This window comes from Tamandua tetradactyla, chromosome 3, assembly GCF_023851605.1.
Source record: "Tamandua tetradactyla isolate mTamTet1 chromosome 3, mTamTet1.pri, whole genome shotgun sequence".
NCBI classification, from domain to species: Eukaryota; Metazoa; Chordata; class Mammalia; order Pilosa; family Myrmecophagidae; genus Tamandua; species Tamandua tetradactyla.
The window spans coordinates 163,806,551-163,819,182 of record NC_135329.1 but is presented as its reverse complement, the minus strand read 5'-3'; the positions used below and the strand labels follow the sequence as shown (position 1 = coordinate 163,819,182).

Here is a 12,632-nt window from a genome sequence, read left to right as displayed (position 1 = left end):
TGGTCTTGTTAAAAGACAGCAACTGAGAGAAAGAAGCAGAAGCTACAATAAGGTAGAAAATGCTATACAAAATGAACTTCAAGGATTCAGTTACAGCCATCCTTTCCCCATTTTTAGCCAGCCTCCAACATTATATGAAGATTAGACTTCACAAGAAAAGCACAAGCACACTTCTCTTGCATTTTTATTCTCATGGTGAATTCAAAAGCAGTACTATCAATGGCTTAGAATGAACACAGGCTTTTTTTTTTTAATAACAAACTCGCCACTAGGTTGCAGTCTTAGCTCAACAGCTTCTTTGAAGCATCTACTCAAAAGCAATGTACCTTATTAATGGTTAAACAAATTGTACCAGAGCTGATACAAGCCATATTCAGTTTATGAATCAGTTCAGTAGTCTACCTAGATTCTACAGCAGATAAACTGTTTTTCAAGAGCATCAAAACTCACAAATAATCAAAGAAGTTCTTACTCATCAGCAAGCAGCCTCTTAAGAGCTTTCTTCTATTATAGAGCACATGATCATGTAGAGAAAAAAACAATTATTTGGGTACCTTAAGCCTATAGTTTAATACAGGATCAACAGTAAAGTAAATAAATAACAAGTACACAATAACTCTTCTCTTTTTTCCATTGCTTTTCTTGGGTCCTAAATCCCCACGTCATAATCAGCTCTTGCTGCACTGATTGCTTTGAAAAGTCTACCTATCTAAGGTCAACGTCAGTGCCTTCACTAGTATTTCCCCAAGTGAGTTTCATGAAATATTCATTCTTTATTCTCCAAAGGCATATTTTTAAAGGAACTTGACATTTTTTATTTTTAAAGGGATAACCCTGAGATAAACAAAAACAAAATAAGGAAATAAAACAATAATGTCTTATTAAGCTATACATTTGAATACTTTTTTAATGGAAGGTCCATAAATGTTCTAGTGTTTCGGGGCAAAGATATCTTAATAATAAGTGAGGAAAATGATAATCTTCCCGTCATTCAAAAAAGTTTTATCAAAACTTAAAAAGTAATCCCAGGCGGGCCACGGTGGCTCAGCAGGCAAGAATTCTTGCCTGCCATGCCAGAGGACCCGGGTTCGATTCCCGGTGCCTGCCCATGTTAAAAAAAAAGTAATCCCCCAGTTGATTATAAATGTATAGGGAAATAAAAACTAGTAAGATTAATAAGTTAGTATACTATAATTTAAAATATTAGAAACAGAGAATTACAAAGTTTTTACCTCCTTATGAAAAAAACCTTATCAATAGTGGTTTGCCTTGTAGTCATCTCATCATGTAACTTACAATACAGAGCAAGCATCTTTTCTATTTCTTGACAAATCGTCACACTGTTTTCTAAGTTTGTATCTAACATTTTATCTTTCAGCTTTCAATGTCCTGAAACATCTCCAAGAGCAACTTTAATGTGAAGATTTTTGCTGGCACCACTTCCCTTGGGACATCTTCCTTATTTTCATCTCAAATATTTTCCTCATTTGTGTTGATAAGTTTGCCTTCATTAAGTTCCTCTGACTGCATCTCTGGAGTGTCTCAGATGGAAGCAGTATCAACATTCCCACGGTCAGCTGCTCTTTCTACAACTCTATTTATGTTCAATTTAAATTTCACTTCCAGCATTATCATTCTGTTTTTGTTTCTTTGCTGCACTTCACCTTCTTAGGCAATTTCCTCTTTTGATTATCCACCTTTGTAAAATGCCACATGGATTCATCAATGGAACCAAAGCAGGCAACAAAACTATGTGCTTTGCTGTGTATGAAGTGAATAATAGATGCACAGTGACCAACCACCAAACTGGGCAGAAACAACAGACAAAATAAACAGACCTGTAAACCCTCAGATACTAGAATTATCAACCATGGAAATGAATAAAAGACAAATTTGAAAAAAAATTCTGCAGAGAACAAGAACTTATAAAAATAAGAGAACAAACTTGAGCAAAAGCAAATAAAATGTCCAGAAATAAAAATTAAAATGTCCCAAATTAAGAGGTCAGTGGATAGATTAAAAAGTAGAATAAATATAGCAGAAGATAGCATTAGTGCAGTGGATGATAATAAGGAGAAAATATCCAAAATGCAGTATACGGAGATAAAAAGATGGAATATATAAGAGAGGGGGTAAAGAAAAAAGTGAAAATAAACAAGAAAAATGATTAAAAAAAACAAATAAAAAAACAAAAACTAAAAAGAAAAAGAGAGGGTAAAAGGTTTAGATGATAGGATGAGAAGGTCTAACATAATTAACAGGAGTCTTAGAAGGAAAAAAAGAGAGCTCAGTATTTTTAGAAACAATGGCTGAAAAATTTTATGGTTTACAAAATTTCATGAAAGACACCATTCTATAAATTAAAAAAACAATAACAATGAAATAGCCAAGGCAGGATAAATATAAATAAATCCACACTTTTACCTATCAAAAAATACAGAAAACCAAACACAAAGAGAAAATTTGAAAAACAGACAGAAAGAAAAAAAAAAACAGATTATCTTTAACTAAACAAAACCTAGACTGACAACTGATTTCTTTATAGTAACAATACAAGCTAGAAGTAAGTGTAATAATTTCTTTTTGTGCTAAAAAGTAAGGGAAACACTAGATTTGGCAACAATATCTTTCAAGACTATAGGCCAAAAAAAAAAAGGACATTTTCAGCCCCAAATGAAAGCATTTGCCACCAACATACTTACAGCAAAGAAAATTCTATAATATCTACAGAAGGAATGAAGAAAATAATAAATAGATATGAAAACCCTTATAAACAACTGACTATATAAAACCATAAAAATAATACCTTGTATGGTTTTAAGAATTAACATATTTCCAGTAATAATGAACCTGGTAATTCCAATCAATGTATCTGCTGAGAACAAGTAGTAAAGGTGGTTTCAAAGCTGGTATGAAGAATTACAGGGCACAGGCCCAGGAGGAAAAAGAAACACAGATAGGTGAGTCTGATATTTTGGACTGTTTCTTCCTCAGGACATCTATTAATTCCTGAAGAATCAGCTGATGGACGAAAAGCTGAACTGAGCTTTTCGCAGACTCATTGGGTTAGCAGAGCAAAAACAAGTTCAGGAAAGGTGCGGTTGGTGGCACCTCTAGGTTCAGGTTTCCCAAAGTGCTACACACTAGGAGGAAAGTGAACTATGCTAGATCAGCTAACTTCAAATCATCTCAATAAGTGAAATGAGTTAAAATATTATGAAACTGCTAGTGGCCCTAGATACCTTCCAGCAAAAGTAAGTCCTCTCTGGAGGAAAAATAGCATCATCCTGGTCCTCAAAATGTCTCTACAATTTTTCATATTCAATTCCAGCAATCAATCTAAAGCACTCAGGCAGACTAAGAGACATGATGGCATACTAAAGACTAAGAGAAACAATAAGTAATAGAAACATACATTCAAGGGATACAGATAGGATATTATCAGATATGGGTACTTAATAACATTTAATATCTTAAGGGAATTAAAAATAGGGTTAGAATTTTGGCAAGAAACTTGAAGCTATACAAAAATGCTGAATAGAAATACCAAAACTGAAAGGTAAATTAACTGAAGTTAATAACACAAAGGACTGATTAAAGGCAGGTGAGACACAGCTGAAGAGAGAAGTTATGAATTAGAACACAGATCAGAAGAAAATATTCAAAATAAAGGACAGATAAAAGAAGGGCTGGAAAACAGAAAAAAACTGTAAAAGAAAGTACAGTGAGAAAGTGATATACATGTAATTACAATCTCAAAAAGAAAAAATGGGACAGAGGCAATATTCAGAGAGATAATGCCTCACAATTAGAAAAAAATGGTTAAAGATATTAAACCACAGATTCAAAAGTATTATGAATCCTAGGTAGAATAAACATAGAGGAAACACATTGAGTTGTATGATAGTCTTAGAAACAGATTACCTAACAACAACAAAAACAAAAAAGTATTAAAACTCACAGCTGTCTTCTCAACAGAAAGAAAAAATGAAGCCAGAAGACAGTGGAATGATGGCTTCAAAGTGCTGGAAAAAATTCTATAGTCAATAAAATTCTTAAAATATGAAAGCCAAAGGGCAGGCAACAGTGGCTCAGTGGCAGAGTTCTCACCTGCCATGTCAGGGACCCAGGTTCGATTCCCGGTGCCTGCCCATGAAAAAAGAAAAGAAAACAAAATAAGGACATTTTCAGATAAATAAATCTGAGAGAACAGTTGACCAGAGATTTATTCTAAACATAGAAGGAAAATGATTCCAGATGGAAGCTTGGGGATTCAGGAGGGAATGAAAAGCAAAAAATATAATAAATACATTGTTACACTTGAAAATGACTGCAGAAAACATAATAGTAATGTGTTTCTTTTAAATGGATTATATATACACATATACACATATTATAAGGAGATAATTAAATTATACCATAAATGCCATATGATTTAAGAAGGTGGCAAATAGAGGCACATTGTTCAAAGGTCCTTTTCCTCTAGGAAGAAGTAGAAAGTTGAAAATAAGATAGAAAACATAAGCTACACATAAGCTAAAGGTACCAGATATACTACTATCAGACAGATTTTAAATTTAAAATAATAGACTAAGAAGAATAGACTAAGTCTATTCTAAGTCTAATGACTTAGACTATTCTAAGTCATTAGAATAGACTAAGAAGGGACATTTTATAATGTTAAGTCATTGAAATGGAACATAGAATACAATATAGCTAATGGTTGATTCAAAATAGCTAACAATTGATTCTTTGAAAAGACCAATAAAATTCGTAAGTGGTCAAGAAAAAAGTGAAAGAAGATACCAGTAAACTGATATAAAAAATACAAAAGGGAACATTGCATCAGACCTTTCAGATATTAAAATGACCATAAGAAGATATAAAAAACAACTCTTTGCCATTAAATTAAAAATTTTAGATGAACTAGACAAATTACTAGAAGACACAATTACTAATATGATTTATAAGAAAAACAAAGTATGAATAATCCCACAACTTTAAAGAAGTTAACACTATAATTTAAACCTACAATAAAAACTTTCCCACAAAGGAAAGTCTGACCCTGAATAGTCTCATTCTACCAAACATAAAGAAGAAATAATACCAATTTATAAAAACTTATTCATAAAACAGAAAAAGAGGAATACTCCTGAACGCTTTTTATGCAGCTAATATAACACTGACATGCAAACCTTCTAAGGACATTAAAGAAAGACAACTTACAGGACAATCTCACTCATGAATACAGACAAAAAACCCTGTCAAAACATTACCAAATTAAATTCAGTAATATACAAAAAGGATAACATATCATGATCAGGTAGGATTTTGTTCCAGGGATGGAAGTTTGGCTTAACGTTAGAAAATCAATCAATATAATTTACCACACTAATACAATAAAGGATGAAAATAATTTGATCATTTCAATAAGTACTGAAAAAGCATTTAACAAAATTTGAAAACTATTCTTGTGAAATATCTTTACCAAATCAGGAATAGAGGAAAACTTACTTAAGCTGATAAAAGTTATTTTAAAAAACTTCAGCAATCATTATACTAAAGAGTGAAATAGTGAAAGCTTTTGCCCTGACATCTAGAATAAAAAATATATATCATCTATTACTACAATGCAACAATTTATGAGTGTAGAAACACAAGAAAAGAAGAGGTGTAAGAACTGAAAGGAAGAACTATACGGTAAATTTCACAAATGACATGATTAGTTACAGAGAAACTATAGAAGAGTGCACAGATAAAATATCAGAATCAATAAAGTTAATTTTGCAAGGTTTCTCAACACAAGATTAAAATATAAAAATCCACTGTAGGGAGTGCAAGGGTAGTTCAGCAGTAGAATTCTCTCCTGCTGTGTAGGAGACCTGGGTTCAATTCCTGGTCCATGCACTACCCTTCCCCCCCAAAACAACAAACAAAACAAACAAACAAAAATTCAGCAAATGGTGCTGTAATAACGGGACTCACATGGAAAAATAATGAAATGTGACCCCCCTATACAGCATACAAAAAACAAAAAATCAACTGTATTTTATGGATTAAAAACAATTAGAAAAGTTTAAAAATAAATGCAATTTACAATAGTATCAAAAATTTCACCTAAAAATATATCTAATAAAAGATATACATGACCTTTATTTAGAAAATTATAGAACTCACTGAGAAAAAGTAAAGGAAACCTAAACAAATGAAGGGATATATTCTGCATTATTGGATGTGAAGACTTAATAATGAACGTGTCAATTTTCCCCAAACTGATCTATAAAGTTAATGGAATCCCAACGGCTTTTGCAGAAATTGATAAGCTGTTTTAAAAATATATGTGAAAGTGCAAAGGAATAGGTATAGTCAAGATACTTTTAAAGATGTGTAAACAGTTGAGAGAATTATGAAACAATGAAACCCTTCCCTATTTCTTATCATACACAAAAAAACAGTTATAGGTGAATTGTATATCTAAACGTAAAAGATGAAAAATAAATTAAACTTTTAGAAAATAAAAGATATACATGGCCTTTTTTAAGAAAGCTACAGAAGTTCTAGAAGCTTATTCTAAAAGTTCATTCTCATGAGAATAAAGTTTCAGAATATCTTTTATTCTAAAATGAGAATATCTTCATAAATTTTGAGGTAGAGAGAGATTTCTTAGACAGGGCACCAGAAAACCAATTAAGATAAAGACTGATGAAATTGATCATTAAAAGCAAGAAAAAAAAAAAAAGCAAGAACTTCTCTTTATCAAAAAAATGTAATTAAGATAATGGAAAGGCAACCACAGAGTGGGAGTAGAAATATATGTGAATAAACAATATACTGAACCAAAAGTGAAAATAGCCAAAAGAATTACAGATTTTTTTAAATATGAAAAAACACTACAAACTATGACAAGTTAGTAAATTTGAAAACCTCGATGAAATGAAAATAAACTTTGGAAAAAAGGTAAAATTTCAAGATTGCATAAGAAGAAAGGAAATTTGAATAGATCAATAGGCACTAAGGAAATCAAATCAGGTTTTAAAAAATCTAATCAACTATTAAACTGAACACTTCAATAGTGGGTAAATCTAGACTTACTACAGATAAATTCCATAAGAAATTCATAATTCCCAATTAATGGAAAGCTACTCAATTCATTTTATAATGCTAAGTCTTTATACCAAACCAGATAAGGATAAAAGAAGAAAATAAAATTACAGGCCAATTTCACTTATAAACATAGATGCAAAAATCCTAAGCAAAATATTAATCAATGAAATCCAATATGCTATACATAACAATAATAACAACACATCAAGATCAAGTAGCATTCATACCAGGAAAACAATGTGTAAAGAAGGAAAGTCATATGATCAAATCAAAAGATGTAGGAAAATAAGTTGATAAAATCAATAAGTATATATGATAAAAAGCTCTTGAGCAAACTAGGAAAGAATAGGGGTTCCCTTATTTTAATAAAGGCTACCTATTAAAAACCTAAAGCAAGAATCAAATTATAGGAGAAACTTTAGAAGCATTTCCTTTTCAGTCAGGAACAAGATCAAGATACTCATTATTACTGATACAATACACTGTAGTAGAAGACAAGCCCCCAAATAAATAAAAGCAGTAAGTACAGTATGAGATTAACAGTTTAAAAATCTACGGTGTACCTTCTCTTTCAATAATTAGAAAATAAGACATCATTTACAACAGTCACAAACCATGAAGTTCCCCCAAATAAATCAACAATAAAGACATAAAAATATGTAAACATTATTAAAGGATACAAATAAGGACTGACTAGATAGAGAGATATACCATGTTCATGATTAGAATGATAACTCATACAGAAGTCAGAAGGAAATAAATTTTCTAAATACAGCAACATGAAGAAATTTAAAAACATAATGATGAGTAGAAAATAACGACCAGAATGGACTTATATAATTTAAAATGTATAAACAAACACCGAAAACAATACTATGCATTTTTTAAGATATGCACACACACACACATTCCTGGTATGAGGTCTACTTCTTGATGGGTGTGTGTGTGTATATCCATTCATAGACACATATACATACAAATAAACAGACATACATATATATGTACATATATATTAAATTTTAAGGACAGATATAAAAGACCCAGGGAGGCTTATTATTGCTTGCATAAGTTCCTCAAATGGCAGTCTAGGTTGGGCCTGAAGATTTAATCGCTCTAAATACCTAGCTTAGTTTACCTAAGGTTGAAAGAGATGATGCTGGCACATTCACTGAGTTAGAATGATAATACAAATCCTCCAAATGCATTTATAGTGCAATATAATCCCTCTTCTTGGGTTTATTAATGCGCTATCACTTGATGGCTAATGGACACTGGGCACTCTGAGGCTCAGTCTTCTATTTGAGATGATGTATTACTGAGTAATTTGATTACCAGTAATGGGACTCAGCCACGAGAAGGAATCTGATTTCATTTCTGGGATGGAAAAGAAGCAAAGCAACAGACAGACTCTAACCTAAGTTTCATTTCATGTTGTTTTCAAAGTAAGCATTTTGGTAAGATACCCAAGTCACCTCGATGTTAATATTCATCTCTCGATTGTGATCTCTTTGCTGTGCCCACATACAGATCAGAGTTTTTCCTGTCCTCTGAGGAGCTCTCTGCTCTCCTACAGACCTAAACCATTTGCCCTTAGCACAGAATTGGAATCACCTTAGCCGATTAGGAGACATGAAGGAATTATCTGATCTTGTATCCTGCTTTTGCGCTTCAAAGTGCTTGAGAGTTAGCACCTGGGGCACAGTGGAAAGTCTCTGCTCAACGTGGTACGCTCTGCATTCTTAGCCTCCTCCTTATGGTAGACGTACGTGTGTGTCATAGAGGCTAAAGGTGGTTATCAGAGATGGTAAACAGAGCAGCAGAAAATGCCAGAACTGTTATTTGCTATAAGACATGGCCATATATATAGCATTCCTCAAATATTTTCCTAAATATTACTCACTTTCCTAAAGATCACACAACTTCTAGATCTTTTTTGAGATCAGGCAAATTTATGATAATAACTATGATATTATTCAAGTGACATAACTGGATCCTAAATAAGAGAAGGAAATAAATGGCTGTTTTCCCTATTCTATTACATAGATAATACTTTTTTTTTAGCTTGTTTGATATCACTATTATCAGTTCTATTTACTGTAATCTGATTTCAACCTATATCTCAGTTGAGCCTGGGTTAAGTCCAAAATTAGATATTAGGAAAGGGCCTTCAAAGAAAAAACTAAATTCACACACGCAGTATGAAAAGACCACTATTTCATATGGTCCAGAAAAATACCGTTCTCCATTCTCTGTGAAAATCTGAATACAGGGATGGCATGGGGATACTCAGCAGTTTTTGAGATGATTTGCCATCTTACATAGTATTTTATCCGAAATGTTGTAACATCCCTGACAGAGGAAATTTTCAACTTACTAAAGTATAGCTTTACCCTGCTTGGCCAAATATATTCTCATTCTGTGACACTGATGGAAGCAGCATGTATGATTGAGTCACCTAGATATTCTGATGTTGGGCTGCTGCATTTTGTTATAAGTTTCTTTAGGTCTCATCATACACTAGGCCTGTGGTTTTCAAAATGTGGTTCCTGGCACAGTAGCATCAGTATCACCTGGGAACTTGTGAAAAATTCAAGTGCTCAGGCCCTACACCAGACCCACTGAATCAAAAACTCTGGGATTAGAATCCAGCTGTCTGCATCTTAACAAACCCTCCATGTGATCCTGAAGCTGCTAAAGTTTGGAAGCCACTGCCCTCAGCTGATCATGTCCTCAACATGTGGCACTTATGGTGGCAACATGGACATCTAAGTAGAACTAGATGAACTAGATTTTCTGATGTTAAGACTATTGCATTTTGTTATTATTTTCCCTGGGGTCCACAGGACAAGTCCACCCTTTGAAGTTATGTTTTCTTTCTAAAGAAAATGGACAGTCCCATTTCAAGAGCTCTAGAAAGAGGTAGCTCCTGGGATAGGTTATAAGGACATAGACCCCCTGCTTGCAGATGAGTGGAGAATATTTTCTTCTCTCTGGGCTTGGTGATTATCTAGACCTTAGGAAATGGAGGGATAGGTCTGTTCCTCCTTAGGACAGAGTGGCAAAGTGGAGAACCATGCCTCCTGTCCAGAGGCCGGGATGCGGTAGAGCAGTATGACAAGCAGAGGATCTGCTGGAGTTCTAGAGTTCTTGAAATGGGACTACCTCATGCAGATCGCCACTTTTAGCAGAGGCGTGGGCAGGGAGGCCTGGTGAGGGAACTGTATGACAGTTCTTGGGACATTTGTAGAAAAAAAAAACCCTGAGAAAATCATGTAAAGACTAACAGCAAATTTGGGGGTAGGGAGCAGGCTGCAAGAATTGTAATGTTGGTGATATAAGGACATTATTCCCACAGGCTTGTGAAACCTACACATATTATTTACACCTGCTGGAGTGCCTAGTCACTACAGACTCCTTCACCTGAGCTTGCTGACCTATAATTCTAACACTTGATTGCTCCATTTGCCTTATCTCACAATAGATGACCTTTTCCCATACCACTGGCATAACATACAAATCAATGGGATTTGAAAGGAAGAAACACATTTTCACGGTTAAGTGAAGGTTATTGTAAAAACACATATTATTAATACAGGTTCTTTCGCCATTTCTCCCCTAATATTACAAGCTAGCACCAATGAAATAATCAGGAGCTAAAGAAAGCAGAGATCTCACATGGAAATTCTGAGAGGAATAACTTAGTTTGCCATTCTCCAGTGAGGGTTTGAAACCATGGGGCAAATTTCAGTTAGAGGCCCAGTCAACCCAGTAGGCCTCTGTGACTTTTCTTTGAGAGTTAGAATTTTATATTTAAGGCTTTTGAGGCAATAAAATATTTTCTTCCCCTATGTCTTGAAATGAGTCCTTCCTGATTTTGTTAAGAATCCTAGGGAGTTCAGAGAAAAGTTACAGGCAGGCAACATGGCCTCCCCAGCTTCATCACTTGCTTTCTACTCTCTAAAAACTTTTTTTTAACAAACACTCCCGCTTCCTCCTCCCCCATTCCCTCTCCCACAATAACTTCTAATCTGCTTTCTAGCTCATTGAATTTGCTTTTTATAGTCATCTCTTATAAGCGATATCATACATTTTTTTCCTGAACATAAAGTTGTCAGGGTTATTCCATGTTGCAGCATGTCTCATAAATTCATTTTTTTTCTTGTGGCCAAATAAGATACCATATATTGGGTAATCAGTAAGGAGAGCTGGTTTTGTTAACTTGGGCAAGTTACTGAACTACTTTGGGCTCCAGTTTCTTCATCCATTCAATGAAGAAATTGGACTCTGACCTTTGGCAACATTTAATAGTCTTTAAGCCCTTAAAAAGTTTGAATCTGTAAAATTCAATTATTTGATCTGTTCTTTTGCTTCGTCTCACATTGTCCAATTGAGTTTCTTTGCAGAGAATATTAATTAAATGTTACTGGATAACTATTGAACCATGTGTCCAAAACTGTCTCCTGGTATTAATATCTTGAGACCTGACATTGTATGACTTGACTCTTTCAGCAATGCACTCTAGAATAAGCAGTACTCAGACTTGTTGAAGGATGTGAGGCTGGACAACTTCCTGAAATCAAATAAACTCATCTAAACAGCCTACTCCTATTGGCAAGCCCGCCCAACTCCATATTTCTCAAACTAAAATAAAAATCCATTTAATTTCCTTCTCCAATTTGAAGTGCTGAGACAAAGTACATGTGGATTTAAAAAGAGACAAAAAATAGAATGGCAACTTTAATGAAAACTTGCATTAAATAATTGCCTGTTTTGTGCCAGGCATTCTTTAGGGTATGTTAAATTTCTTTTAAACTCATTATGTTAACAACCCAGTGAAGTAAGTATTCTCCCCATTTTACAGATGAGGACATAGTCTCAGAGAAACTTGATAATTTGCCAAAGGTCACAAAACTAGTAAATGATGGAACAAATTAGAACTCAGGTTAGTGTGAATGCTCTTTCCATTGTAATATCCTGCCTCTCAAATTTCAGGTGCTGAAAAATAAACATTTAATTTTAAAATGCAAAAGTACAACAATATAGATATTTGAGTATGAAGAACATTAGTCCATATAAGCATGGCCCTTCTTTTCAGTCCACCTAGATGTGGCCGGCACAGTTGCCAAAGATTACTTAACAGTCTCTAATTTCAACTCTTCCCTCTCCAGCTTAGGTTTCTTTCTGGCAGAATAGTAGGATCTAGGAATAGAATCTTCTCAGTTGGGTGAATTTAAGCTGTCCCTCAGTGATGGTCACCACTTAACATTGCCACAACAAAAAAACACATCTCTTGAGTTGCTAGACAATTGTTTACCCTAAATCCTAAGAGGAAAAAAAAACATTTCAGTGAACTATTAGCACTTTCTCTGTTTTAGATATTTGGAGACAGAGACAAAGAATATAGTCACTCATAAGCATTTTGTTTACCTATTGTATTTCTTGGATATTTAGAATGATGATGTCGATTGCTATGTTACCTGAGCTAGGTTATGATTCGGATTTGCACATATAAGAATTAATGTGTACCA

General features: G+C 33.8%; 1 protein-coding gene across 6 annotated transcripts in view; it reads right to left on the bottom strand.

Moving 5' to 3' along the window:
* The window catches only part of AKAP19 (A-kinase anchoring protein 19), a 120,458-nt gene that overhangs the window by 99,929 nt on the left and 7,897 nt on the right, over window positions 1-12,632 (bottom strand). The window contains exon 1 of one of the 6 annotated variants that reach the window (XM_077154464.1): window positions 555-629. The exons of 1 other annotated variant lie outside the window; for it this stretch is intronic. The gene's annotated coding sequence lies outside the window, so the exon portion shown is untranslated. Of the gene's footprint in view, window positions 1-450; window positions 630-12,632 lie in introns of those variants that run through there. 4 more of the 6 variants (XM_077154461.1, XM_077154458.1, XM_077154460.1 and 1 more) reach the window with 4 other exon arrangements.